This window comes from Erythrolamprus reginae, chromosome 1 (genome assembly GCF_031021105.1).
Source record: "Erythrolamprus reginae isolate rEryReg1 chromosome 1, rEryReg1.hap1, whole genome shotgun sequence".
NCBI classification, from domain to species: Eukaryota; Metazoa; Chordata; class Lepidosauria; order Squamata; family Dipsadidae; genus Erythrolamprus; species Erythrolamprus reginae.
The window spans coordinates 95,439,045-95,453,877 of NC_091950.1; the positions used below are offsets into that span (position 1 = coordinate 95,439,045).

Sequence of the window (14,833 nt, forward strand, 5' to 3'; positions counted from 1 at the left end):
ACGATTTTGCTACCTCTGCAGGTGCAGAAGCAAAATCGCGCCGGCCCAGCAAGCACTTATGAGCCATGGCGACGAGCGAGATTTAGCATTCTGGCTAGTAGCCAACCAGTGTTCATAGATAACGAGTTGCTAAATTTTTAAAAATCCTACACATCAGCACCTTACACACTACCATTGTAGACTTTTCAGCACAGGGATTACACGATCCTTGCTCCATACATCAAAGTTTGACTGTCACATTTTGCACCAATGGCAATTTTCAGATATTTTTCAACTTAATTACAATGTAGTTGCACCATAGTAATAGCATTTAGACTTATAAGCTGCTTCATAGTGCTTTTACAGCCCTCTTTAAGCAGTTTACAGAATCAGCATATTGCCCCCAACAATCTGGATCCTCATTTTACCCATCTCAGAAGGATGGAAGGCAGAGTCAACCTTGGGCCTGTGGTGAGAATTAAACTGCTGAACTATAGCTAGCAATTAGCTGAAGTAGCCTGCAGTGCTGCACTCTAACCACTGCGCCACCCCACATTGAAATATTAGAGACATATTGCTAGCTAAATCCAGCTGGCTCAGGAAATGTTGAAATTGGCACTCTGGATATTTGGGCAAATCCTTCCCAAGCCCAACATAGAATAATAGAGTCAAAGGTTAGCTCTTTATTTGCTCATATTATATAGACAAAATTTTGCATGATTAAATCTACACTACTCTAACCCTATCCAAGGAATAGCTACCCTAAATATCTTGCTTTTTCTCCAGGCTCACCCTCTCCTGGAGTGTGCTCTCTCTCCTTCCTGCCTCTTCACTGTAAACCATCACACCACCTTCAGTGTGTTTTAATTTGTGATTTTTAAAAAATGTTTGCTTTTACTATTAATTTCTTTGCCAGCTATCACTTTTTGAAAAAGTTTAATACACAAATACTAATCGTGGATATAACATTGGTAATTATGATAAATTAATAGGGAACATGTGCAGTAAATAACAGATTGTAGCTGCAATGTTGCTTTATTAGTAGGCAGCTAACAGGAAACCTCTGGACCTGTACTGCCACTTTTAATTCCCTACATTAGACATTCGCGTAGAAGCAGGAATTTTTCTGCGAAAAGAAAGTGTTTTTTTCTAAACCATCACGTATCAATAATTATTCAGATTCAGCTGAAGAGAATTCCTGCTTAATAACAAGATCAAAGCTATTTCAGTAGGATACCCTTAGTCTAAGATAAAGGATAGTCTAAGGGTAAAGAATACCCTTTATCCTTAGATGATCCATTATTGATCTCTCCCAATTCCTAAGAGCTCTGTAAGGGGAGTGCATAAATGCATCAGCGTGCCTTCCATCCCCTGTCCTTAGTGTTCTTTATTTTTACTAGTTGCATGTATTTGAATATTATTATTTCTACTACTCTTTTTCCAAATTTTACTTTTATTAGTATCTTGTATCTCAATATTATCCTATCTTCACTTGACAAAACAAACAAATAAAATAGATACCATTGTTTTAGTGGCAAATTCCTAATCAATTAGATATAATACTATTGACCTATCAACACCATTTATAGTTACCACAGTTAGACAAGCCCTTTCCCCCCACATTACTTTTCAGAATCAATTGTGCCACACAGTGGCTGTTGATACGCACAGCCAAAGTAAGGATTTCTTCTCTTCGCAAGAAAAAAAAGTGACATAACCAGAAGTAGTTCCTATAGAAACAGGCTGGTTTGGAATTTGTGGCTGGTACTTTCTTGAGCTTGAATTTACTCAGCACAGTAAAATCCACAGGCATCTATTCTTTACAACGTAGGGACCTCCAGAAATGTGAAAAATAAAAAGGAACATGTGGCCATTCATGGTGGATTTGTGAGGGGGGGAGGGAAGGGAATTGACACAAATTAATATGGCAATGCAGGCAGTTTTAAAAATTAATATATGGATGAAAGCAGATTGTCAACTAGAAAAGGCTCACAAAAATTGGTTTTATATATGGGAACTACAGTGAGGTTATTATATGCAGAAAAATGGAAGAATACAAAAGTTCCCAGAATGGAGGCATGGGCCCTGAGGATGATGGCAGTGCTTGTAGAAATGGCTAAATTGGTTTGTTTGATTAAGGAGGGAACGGGGGGGGGGGGGGGGAGAACGCAAACCTTTTATGAACTTCTTGCTGAAAATGAATTAAAAATGAACTGGTGATTTCAGGATTCACTGTTTAAAAGCGGTTGTTTATGGGAGGAAGAGAACCAAGATATGTAATTTGGGAGGGTGGAGAAAGTAAGTATGTCTATAACAGTGATGGCGAACCTATGGCATGAGTTCCACAAGCGCCAGGCTGAGCCATACCTGCTGGCACATGAGCTGTTGCCCTAGCTCAGCTCTAATGTGTGTGTGTGTGCCGGCCAGCTGATTTGTGGCTCACACATAGGCTCTGGGAGGACATTTTTGGCTTCCAGAGAGCCTGGGAGGGGATGGGGGAGGGCGTTTATACCCTCCACCTGCTCCCGAGAAGCCTTTGGAGCCTGGAGAGGGTGAAACACAAGCCTACTGGGCCCACCAGAAGTTGGGAAAAAGGGCCTTTTCTAGCCTCCAGAGGGCCTGGAGCTGTTTTCACCCTCGCCAGGCATTGAATTATGGGTGTGGGCATTCACGCAGGTGCAATAGCGTGCGCCCACGCTCTTTCGGCACCCGAGGAAATAAAGGTTCGACATCACTGGTCTATAACCACTCAAAGATTGGAAGTAGCTTCTTTAGATACCTTTTCTTTCTTGTTTGTCTTTTGCTGCTTTTTCTTTTATTCTTTCCTATTTTTCTTCTTTTTTTATTTTTATGTTTTAAGTTGTGTGTTTTTTAAAATCTTCTGTAAAATTTTATTTCAGCAAAGATTATATTACGTATATGTATATGAATGTATCAGGTCTATGTATAAAATAAGGACCTGCTACCTATTTTGCTTTTTAAAAAAATGATCTTTAGTGAGAGGGCCAACCCTATGCTGGCGGCATTGTGGTAGGCAGGGACCTTTTTCTCTTGCCAGAAGAAGCTGCTCAGAGTCACTCCTTAAACTCATTTCCCAAGGGTGTATGAACCTCTGCCATGCAACCTTAACCCCTGGTTTTCAGGAGCTTAATTATGGGGTGCTAGTTGTTTTGATGCCCAGGTTTCTGGTAGAGGGGGAATTAAAAGCTGACCATCTTCAAATGCTCTCCAACTGGCTATCTCTCTGTTCTGGGAAATTCAGTTGCCTAATTCAGTTTCTGTTAAGTCACAATTGGACCCCCAAAAGAGCAATGAAAGCTCAGGTGTGATGGAAGACTGCTACTGTCCTTTGTATTTCTTTATTACTGCCATTTCCTGCCCCATAAAATGAAGAAAGCTTCAGTCTCGTGCAAGCTGTTTCCTGGCTTAAGGTCTCACCTTGCAGCATTATTCTGTGGTTTTATTTGATTATTACTATTTGGTTTTACATGTATAATCAACACTGAGACCAATCACGAGATCATCACCTAGATGTGATCTATGGCAATATTTGCATAAAGTGAAATGTAAGTTAATCAGGTCCCATGACTTCAGCACAGCTGAATGTCAATATGCTTGTAGATGGCCAGAAGGTAATCATTGCAAAGTTAAAGAATATTAGATCCATGGCCAGAAATACACTCATATGCACATACATACAGTCAGTAATGGGCTGCCAAAAATTTTACTGCCACACTGTGGGTGTGGCTTATTTTGTGGGTGTGTCTTGATGGTCATGTGACTGGGTAGGAGTGGCTTGCTGGCCATGTGACCAGATGGGAGTGGCTTGAACTATCATCATCCTTGAAGTGAACTGTTAAGTCCTCGACTTACAAACTCACCAGTGTCGCTCACTGGGGTAACAATTTGCTTCACGTTTCCCCTGCTCTCCTTCCTGGGTCACCCCCTGCCTCAGGCTGTGTAGCTAGGCGAACGGGTGCCGATCAGTTGTTGAGAAAAGAGGGGGGAGTAAAAGGACCCCCTGCAACTCCTGCCGGTGCTGGTCTCCCTGCCGCTTTCCAAGGAGGAAGAGGAGGATGGGGGGGGGATTTAAAAGTATCGGAAAGCCGAAGGAGAGTTACATGGTGGTGGCCCCGACTCTCTGGAACCAGCTCCCCCCGGAGATTAGAACTGCCCCCACCCTCCTTGCCTTCCATAAACTCCTTAAAACCCACCTTTACCGCCAGGTATGGGGGAATTGAGATATCTCCCCCAGGCCTATACAATTTATGTATGGTATGTTTGTTTGTATATATGTCTGATTAATAATGGGTTTTTAAAATGTTTTTAAATTATTAGATTTATTATGAATTGTTCTATTGCTGTTGTGAGCCGCCCCGAGTCTACGGAGAGGGGCGGCATACAAATCTAATAAACAAACAAACAAACAAACAAACAAACAAACAAATAAATAAATAAATAAAGGTTATTATTTCCGCATGATGCTTTTTCATCTCAGCTGCGGGCAAAGTGAGGACTCTGCAAAGGGAAAAAGACCACAGCCCAGACCACTTTGGTGCGGCTCAGCTCAGCTCTCCTTTTTCCCGTATTGCTGCTGCACGTTCCTCGCTTTTTTCCTCTTTCCTCCTTCCTGGCTTTGGGAGGTGGCTGCGTGAGGCTGGATGGGAACCGGGCAGGAGAGAGGGAAGCTTGTCCGAGGCCAGGCAGGACTCTCTCTCTTGCTCTCTTGCTCTCTCTCTCTCTCTTCTCTACTCTACTCTCCTTTTCCCTCCTCCCTCTCTCCACGTCACCTGCCTCGGGTTGTCGTGGGCCAGGCCTGGCCATTTCCAAGAGAGACAGTTCAAGAACTGTTAATCCTCCGCTACAACTAATTTCCTGAACTTCCAAAAGCTGGTGGGGCATGTCTTTTGTGCCCAGAGTAAGCGGCAACCCTTCCTAAAAGCCGGACAGGCTCAGCCCAGGTCGGTTCAGCCTGTGCGCCCTACCCACCCACCGCTTTCCCAGCCTCTCTTCTGCAGCAGCAGCATGCAGAGAAGCAAGCCCTGCCGCCTTGGCTTACAGCCCCACCGATGACTACAAAGGGGGGAGAGAAAGGCAGGAAGGGGCGCCTGATGTGTTAATCGACGGCTGCGGGAGGCTGAGGGTGCAAAGAGCAAAAAGTTGCAAGACCGGAAGCTGAGCTTCCTTCTTCGTGGCTTCCAAGTTTTCGGGGGGCACCGCAATAGAATCTGCTGGGGGAAAACTTGGAAGCCATGAAAAAGGAAGCTCAGCTTCCACGCTGCCCAAAATTTTGTTACAAAAAATCGGGACTTTTTTTAAATGCCCCAGGACATGGGACAAATGGCTAAAAAGAGTGACTGTCCTGCTGAAAGTGGGATGTTTGGTCACTTTATTCTAGCTACTAAAAATACATATTTAGACAGGTTTTTTAAATAATGTCTAATTTTCAGAGACTGCCTGGACATGTTCTAGCACTTTTGGAGCAAAAGTGGAGAAGTGGTTTTGCCATTGCCTCCTTCCTAGGCAGAGATTGAGTGACTGACCCAAGGTCACACAGCTGACTTTGTGTCTAAAGTGGGACTAGAACTCACTGTCTCCTCTAGCCTGATGTCTTAACCACTACATAAAATGGGCTCTTACTATTACTTAGTGAAAGCGCCTTAATCATTAAATTCCTGACCTTCAAAATAGAGCATTTTAAAAGACAGGCATAGAAACCTATTTCATTTCTATACATAGCATTCTTTTTTTTTAACCAAAGGTTTTTTAAATTTTATTCCACACATTTACATTCACAAATATATAATTTCATTGCCTCATTCCTAATACAATACTCCCATACATAGTCTCTATTTTATTAAAACAATTATTGTTTTTATATACGAGAGGCTCCTTTTTTTGTCATCCCTTAACCCACCCTTTTTTTGTTTCCCACAACCTTTCTCCTCCTTTTCTTCCCACTCTATACATAGGACTCTGTGCATCTGTTCATTGACAGCTGAATGTGAAAGTTCTGAATTCTCCATTTCTGGTAACACCTTCACTAGTGCAGATTATGACTGTATTCGAAATGGTGGAAAATAACATCAAAGAGGAAGGAGGGAATGAGAGTGTTTTGGATACAGTGATATAAAATGAATACCTTTAGATAAACTCTAGATTTGATTGGACTGGATGAATGGGTGTGATTGTACATGGGATCTTTTTAAAATGCTTTTTTAGTAAATTTCCATAATCTTTTATAGTTATTTAGATTTCTTATATATCGTTTTATTTAATGTTGTACACCACCCTAAGTCGCCTCGAGAAGGGCGGCACAGAAATCTAATTAATAGATAAATAAAATGAATAAACTTGTATCAAATGGTTGCTTTAGAAACTTCCCATGCAGGTTTCTAGCTCATCTTAGGGCTGTTGGTGTGCATTCTGTCAGGGTTGTGTACAACATCATTGATTCCCCTGCAAATCATTTTTTTTAAAGTAAGTTTTTATTCACAAATAGAAAAACAATACAATTCAAAAAGAAAAGTAAACGACTATTGCAAACATGTAATTAAGAGAAAGAAAAGTAAGAGTAGGGAGAAGAAAAAGAAACAGAAACATAGAAACATAGAAACATAGAAGTCTGACGGCAGAAAAAGACCTCATGGTCCATCTAGTCTGCCCTTATACTATTTTCTGTATTTTATCTTAGGATGGATATATGTTTATCCCAGGCATGTTTAAATTCAGTTACTGTGGATTTATCTACCACATCTGCTGGAAGTTTGTTCCAAGGAAGGAAAACCCTAGCAAAAGAGAAGAAAGAGAAGCAAGAAAGATGGACAGAGAGAGAGAAAGAGAGAAAAGAAAATAGAAAAAGAGAGGAAAATGGTTACATTGTACATCATTTCCATTCTGTTTGCATGCAAAGCATTTCTTTTATGTCATCAGCTGCTTTATCTCTCTCAGTAAGAAACGTGGTAGATATGTTCTAAGATTAGGAGGAGGAGGAAGAGGTGCTTGTAGTTTTAAAGACTAATGAGCCAGATATTTGGATGAATACCAGAGGTTCTGTTCTATGCACTGAAAGGGAAATAAATAATCACATCAACCCCTCTTACTGTCTGGGAAAGAGACAATCCCAGCAGCCCCGGCACTGTTCTTCTCCCAAAGTCTTGATTTAATAAGCCCAGATCAAAAGCTGATCTCCTCTGGGAAGACATAACATTCATATGGCTCAGAGAATTACTTGTTTATCTAATTCATGTCATTCTTGTACCTGCACGTTCTGTCTATCGTCATTCCTGCTTGTTCTTTCTCTCCCCCTCCTTTTAAGACAATTCTTACTGGGCAGATGTTTCTACTTACCCTTAGGATTTAGATCAGTGTTTCCCAACCTTGGCAACTTGAAGATATTTGGACTTCAACTCCCAGAATTCCCCAGCTAAATTGTTTGAGAAATTTGGGAATTCTGGGAGTTGAAGTCCAGATATCTTCAAGTTGCCAAGGTTGGGAAACACTGATTTAGATGCTGCCCTTACTTTGCTACTCAGGAATATGTTTAAGCCTCTCCTTGTTTCAAGGCATTGTTTCTTTAGATCGGGGGTAGGCAAAGTTGGTTCTTCTATGATTTGTGGACTTCAATTCCCAGAATTCTTAGCTAGCATGATTGGCTCAGGAATTCTCGGAATTGAAATCCACATGTCATAGAAGATCCAACTTTGCCTACCCCTCCTCTAGACAATTTAGGCTGCACTTCGGAATTCAGAAAACATCCTATTTAGCTTAGAGGGATTTGGGGTGTCTGAATCCTCCACATCTTCCTGATCAAAATCCAAATCTTTGATCTTTTTGAAGTGGCTATGATTTGAAATCAGACCATAACTATTCAATATTTTTCTTTGGAAGAAAAAGAAAAAGAAAATAAAACATACAGAACTTCCATCTTTTTTACCCACAGAATTCAGACTGCCAAGAATTGGAAATATCTTTCTCTCTCCCCCTCCCCTTTTATATCCTTACAATATTATATATTATCAAAATGTGCCCAAAATTTTCAGCTACTAATGGGGTTATTAGATATGCCCAGGATAGTCCATGAAGTTCAAGGTAAACTTTGGGGAAAGTACATCTTATTGGTAAACAATAGGTGTCCTGCTGTCTAAACTAATAGATTTGTGTAAGGGAACGGAGGGAGGAATATGAATAGGAATGGTGAAGCACAGATGTTCCTACTGAGATCCAGGATGATCTTTTACTACCTTTTCTTTTTTAAATTATTTTTTGTTTGTTTTGTCAAGTACGTATTTGTAATATACATAGATATAGCATTGTTTATGTACGTAAGATGGGTACTGATAAGAGGGAACATTAGGACAGGGATGGTAGGCACACTGGTGTGATTATGCACGCCCCTTACTGGCCTCTTAGGTGAGGTGGACAGCCTAAGGGTAAAGTTTTGTGGGGTTGGTGATGGAACCACAGAGCCAGGTAGTGAGTTCCAGTCATTAACCACTATTAGATGGCTGAGACTGAGATGGGACACCAGCAACATGACTCAAGGGCAAAGTGTAAACAAGGCTGGGAGGCTTGCAAACATTGCTCTCCCTGGGAATAATAGGAAGAACAGGATTAAAAGAAGAGGACAGGATTGCAAGGAGAGTCTTGGGTCCCTTCCTTTTTAGCATACCTTAACTCAATTCCTTTTGGGGGAATGTTGATCTTTTGAGTTTGTTTTGGTTGTAATCAGAATAGAATAGAATAGAATAACAGAGCTGGAAGGGATCTTGGAGTTCTTCTAGTCCAACCCCCTCAGGGTTGGACTAGAAGAAGGAAACCTACACCACTTCAAACAAATGGTTATCCAACATCTTCTTTAAAACTTCCAGTGTTGGAGCATTCATAACTTCTGGAGGCAAGCTGTTCCACAGATTAATTGTTATGTCAGGAAATTTCTCCTTAGTTCTAAGTTGCTTCTCTTCTTGATTAATTTCCACTCATTGCTTCTTGTTCAGGTGCTTTGGAGAATAGCTTGACTCCCTCTTCTTTGTAGAAGTTTTGAATAAATCTGGTGGTGTTGCTGTTTAACCCACATTTTTCTACTTTATCTAGTAGTAGGTTATGGTCTACTTTATCAAATGCCTTACTGAAGTCCAAGTAAATTATATTAATAAAATTCCTCCGGGACACTAATTTTTGTCACTTTGTCAAAAAATGCACTAAGATTAATCTGGCAAGATCTATATTTGACAAACCAATGTTGGCTTTTGGTTATTACTTTGTTTGCTTCTAGGTGTTTGCTGATTGGTTGCTTAACCTTTTCCAGAATCTTCCCTGGTATTGGGGTCAGGCTGATAGATCTGTAATTTCCTATTGGTTTTTTTTTTCTTTTTTCAAATGGGAGCTACATCAGCTCTTTTCTAGTCCTCTGGCAGTTCCCCAGTGCTCCAGGATCTTTGAAAGATATACTTCAATGGTTCTGAGATCTCATCTGCCACTTCCTTCAGAACCTTGGGGTATAATCCATCTGATTCTGGTGATTTGAACTCATCTAGAGTAGACAGGTGTTCACTTACTGTTGTGGTTCCGTCTGAGGCCCCTCAGGGAACGGCTGATCTTCTGTCGGTTTCCAGCTCAGAGGGAGAGGCTGAGGAACAGGAGGTGCAGGCAGACGAGGAGGAGGAATCCCAGGCTGAAGAAGAGGGAGGACAACCAGAGTCCCACCAGGGGGAGCTCTCCCCAGCAAGCAGCCTGGATTCCTTAGAGGAAAATGCACAAGCCATAATTGATCTGCGACAGAGAAGAGCTACTCAGAGAAGGGAGTAATTGGCTAAGTACTTTCAGCATTAAAGAGGCAACAGCTGGGTTTGGGTGTGGTGCTCTTTGGAAAGGCTAAAAGGCAGACCCACCCTTCCTGGCTTGTGGAGTTTTATCTTTGAGAGTCTTGGGACCTGGCTGTGAACTTTGGCGTCTTGGAATCCTGGTTTGTGCCTTTGACTATTGAAACCTTGGGGGGGGGGGTGCCAGCAAGAAGCTTGCTGTATTGTCTGGACATCAGGACTCTGCTGTAACGTATTATAGCCTGTCTGTTGGAAAGAACAGGTTTTCCTCTGTGTTTATTTTTTCCAGCTATAAAATACTTTTGGCTTTTACCAGAGTGTCTGGCTGTTTTTTCCAGTTGGTGTTGAGGTCTGGGGGAACCCAGACAGAACACTTACCATTTTCTTCTCTATTTTAACTTGTGTTCCTAATATGTTTTTCGTGGTGCTGTTTTTGATAGGTTGGACTGTTTTTTCTCTTTGCGTAAAGACAGAGGCAAAAAAACAAATTAAGTAGCTCTGCTTTCACCCCGTTGCTTGTCACCTTCTTGCCACTTTCTCCCAAACTTCAAACACTTGGTGGACAGAAAGGGCTTCAAATGAAAGGGAGAGAAAAATACCTGGCTCTTATCTTCCAGAAATTTCAAGGTTGGTATTATTATGATGAGACTTAGAGCAAAATATCTCTCTAGATTAACAGGCAGTGATAAGAGAAGTGGGTGGACAAAGACAGAAATTATACTCGTTCTAGCATGCTAATCAAAATGTGTCTGTAAGAGCATTTGCAGACAGATTTTTGGCAGAAAGGGCGGGAGCAAATCCAAATGCCATTTTTGTTTATTATTGCTCCCATTGATTGCCATTGCCCATGACCCCCTGTCCAGGCATCATGGCATCGGATCTGCAATTTCTCTTCAGTTCTTGAGCTAAAGACAATGAAATTGAATTGCAGTAAATATGTGTGTGGGGGGGAGTTGTGATCAAAGGGTTGCTTCTTTGTTTTCAATTAAAGCAAATAAATGCTTTAACTGACCACTTCCTTATAAGAAAGTAAATGACAATATAGGAGAAACTGAAGAGAAATAAGACCATTAACCATTTGCAGACACTGAAAGAAGGAAGAGGAAGGGAAAGGAGAAGGGCGGATATGTGTGTGTGTGGAGATACATTGCTTTTATTTAAACAAATAATCATTTTTCCAATCAACTGGTCCTGTAAATAATTAAAACAGAAATTATAATAATATATTGATTAATCGATAAATACATTTTACAAATAAATAGATGCATAAATGCTCCCTGCCTAGTGCACATACTTGTATCTCAAGAAAAGAACTGAGAAGAAAGTATAATTCAGGGTTTTGGGAGACTGAAGAGCAATATTTTAAAATTAATTTATGTATTCCTCCAAATGCATTTAAAAGAAATATATGTTACTGCTGTCCAAATAAACCTGGTTTTGCCACTGGATTATTATTATGAACGTGATTGCTAGGAAAAAGAAATCACCTTTACCACCTGAGTAAAGAAAGTATCAGTGGAAGAAATACAGGTGAAATAGGAGTGAAGAGAATGGAAATTACTTGCTTAGCTTGCTCATTATAATTCTTACTTGTACAATACAAATTGAGTAATGTTTACTTTATAGAAGTTATATTGCAGTAGTGTCAAACTCGATTTTCGTTGAGGGCCGCATCAGGGTTATGTTTGTGCCGAATTGGGCGTGACCAGGGTGGGCATGGCCTACTCAATGTCACTTTTGTTGGAGGTGCCTGTGGTGACCCAAGTGATCTGCCAGCAAACCTGGGCTCTTGCGCTACGTTTTCAGCCTCCTGCAACCTTCTGCCAGTGAAAAATTGAACTCTCCCGAACTCCATTTTCACTGGCAAAGGCACTGCAGGCCAGCCCTTTGCTGTTTCCAGGACGCCTATGGGTCAGATCTAAGCATCCCCTGACCGGATCTGGTCCCCAGGCCTTGAGTTTGACACCCCTGTTATATTGGATTCACTAGGATTTCCTCTTTCACTAGTCTGTTCAGGTCTGAAGCCTTGGTGCCCTTACCTGTGATTTTCTCTCAGTTGCAACAAGCATACTATTTGATGTTTGGGCTAAGGGCTATGCATTTAATTCTTTGATTTTACTTCAGTATAACTTGCAATGGGGACCATTAACAGCCAACATAGTGATGCCAAGAAAAATGCATGGAGATGTTGATGAAGTCACCAAGATTTGAAATCCAACTTACTCTATCAACTCTTCATCAAGAGTTGGTTCATGTTTATTTGTGATGGAAGTGATGATACAAATAACAGATTCTCCATTAGCAACAGAACTTCTGAAATGTTGAGTAAATGCATTGTTCTGCATGAGCCTTTTATTTATGAGGACAAACGTTACTCTGAAGTGCTTGTAGTTTAGCAGCCCCCAACATTTCATTTCATTTATTAGATTTGTCCTCCTTGTCTTTTGCAAATTACTCAAGACCCATCTTTATCGCCAGGCATGGGGGAACTGAGATATCTTCCCACAGGTTTTTATATTTTATGTTTGGTATGTATGTACTGTATGGTTTTAAATTGTTGGGGTTTTAGATATGTTTTATTTTAATATTAGATTTGTCTCACTGTTATATTGTTTTTGTATTACTGTTGTGAGCCACCCCAAGTCTTCGGAGAGGGACGGCATACAAATCTAATAAATAATAATAATAATAAATAATAATAATAATAATAATTTGTATGCCACCCCTTTCCGCAGACATGGGGAGGCTCACAGCAATAATAAAAACACAATATACAATGGCAAATCTAATAATTAAAATATCTAAAAACCCTTATTTAAAACAATACATCCATACAAACATACCATGCATAAACTATATGGGCATCAAGGACCGTTTTGGTGGAGAAAGGGTTTTTTGCAGACTGGAGGGTGTGTGTAATTTTGCATGCTGCCTGCACCCTGCAGATGGGGCTTTGCTCATTTGCATGGCCCAGTTCCTTGACCCAGTCCCAGTCCACAAACCAGGGCTTATGGACCCCTCCTCTAATTCATAGAAACTTGAAGTGATCATGGAACACCATGTGGGGGAAATGAAAATTTGGTTATTTCTAACAATTCTGACATACAAAGTTATATCATTGAATGGCATCATAGCAGGAATCCAAAGTACACTAGATCACTTTTATATGATAGAAACAAAGAAATAGAGAAAGTTTCTATTTTAATCGACTGAAAAAACAATTTTTTTGTGTAATTTTTCCTTGATTTATTTTATCCTAATACTTTCTATACTGAATATTGAAGTTATTCCATGCCCTTTGGAGAAAAGAAATTCATTCCTTGTGAAGTCAATTTAAATCTAAAGCTAAATAATGAACCAAGTTCCATTAGTCATACTTATATTTTGCTTTTTTGTTCTCTTCTTTTATTGTCTCATAGGAATAAACCTATAGTCCCTGGAATTATAGGATGCATTGGATTCCTTTTTGCAGAGCAGCAGGGAGAAGTATTAATTTGGAGAAAGGAATGGAGTATCTGATAATCTCTCCATTAGCCCCAAAGCTATTTTTTGTTTTAAGAGGCTGGGAAACCTGCTGGACTCTCCTTTCTACCCCTCAGAGGACATTTCAAGAATGTAGGATGATGACAACTATGTGTTTTCTGACAGACATAGCAATTGACTAACAATTAAATATATGTGTGCTTTAAAAAAAATATCCTTGATACATCTTCTTTGGAAGGAAACACAATGGAAGCAAGTGGGGAAAAGACAATAGGATTATAAACATTATTATTCGAGCTTCTCTTGAAGTTATGGGCATGAGGCAAAATGATTGCACCATGAAGTCTCCTCTGAAAATATCCTAGTGATTATGAAAATAAAGCATTGATTCTTCAGCAGGGAAGGAATTTATCATCCTGTTAAAAACTGAAGAACTTGGCTGGGGCTAGATAAGATAATTGGGGGTCTCAGTCTGCTAAGATGACCTAGAAATAGCAGCTATTCTTAGGCTTGGAATGAGGCAGTTGCCTCAGACCAATTATAGGTGTTGGTGTATGTATATGCTTGTGTGTGTGCGTGCACACTCACACACAGATAAGTGGTTACCTTTTTAAGCCATCCTTGGCTTAAGGAGAGCCTTCCACTGCAAAGCAAATTACATTGATGGAAATATTCAAATCTGCAATATCTCTACATCTCCATCTTGTTCCATAGTTTAACAAATGTGCAAAGAAATTTTCTGTTGTCTGCAGAAACACTGTTTAATAGGTTAAAATGGCCCAAATTATTGTTGTGAGCCACTTTGAGTCTTCGGAGAGGGGTGGCATACAAATCTAATAAATAATAATAATAATAATAATAATAATAATAATAATAATAATAATAATAATAATAATAATTATTATTATTATTATTATTATTATTATTATTATTATTATTATTATTATTATTATTATTAGAAAGCTCAAGCTCATCCTAAACTGAGAAATACATCTCTGGCAAATAGTGAGTAACTTGGGGAATGTACTGTGCCTTTTTCTTTCTTTAGACTTACAAGAAAAACAAATAAAGCTCAACTGAAGAAAATAAAATCTTGTGAAAGATCACTACTATCTAACTATAGTGGTTAATACCAGAATGAACCCGCAGAGGGCAGGCTTCCACAAGAAATTTCCCCAAGTAGCTATGAGCCCAAACTTTAACAAATACTATATTAAAGACAACACAGGCCTGGGAAAATGCCCCGATTTAGAATGATATCTCTTTCCTGGCTGCATTATAATCCAGGAAGGAATTATAAGGATTTTGCCTAGTAGCCTCACACAACTGCATGATGAATGTGACTTGTTGTAGCTGTAAAGACAACAAATCAAAATGTCTTCAAAACTAAAAGGATGGAACTGCACCAATACATAGCCAGCCATCACATCTGAATGTCACATCTCCTCAGAAGAAGCAGCGAAATTCTCCCAGTTCGCTTGTGCCTGTCAGTCATCAGAGAGACAGTTGGGCAGGGAGCATGAGGCTCTGCCACCTTGCCCAGATGCCGC

At 40.0% G+C, this 14,833-nt stretch overlaps 1 protein-coding gene across 3 annotated transcripts in view; it reads left to right on the top strand.

Annotated features, from left to right (window-relative positions):
- Positions 1 to 14,833, top strand: part of CHRM4 (cholinergic receptor muscarinic 4) — a 67,172-nt gene that overhangs the window by 43,942 nt on the left and 8,397 nt on the right. The gene's annotated exons all lie outside the window — the stretch shown is intronic.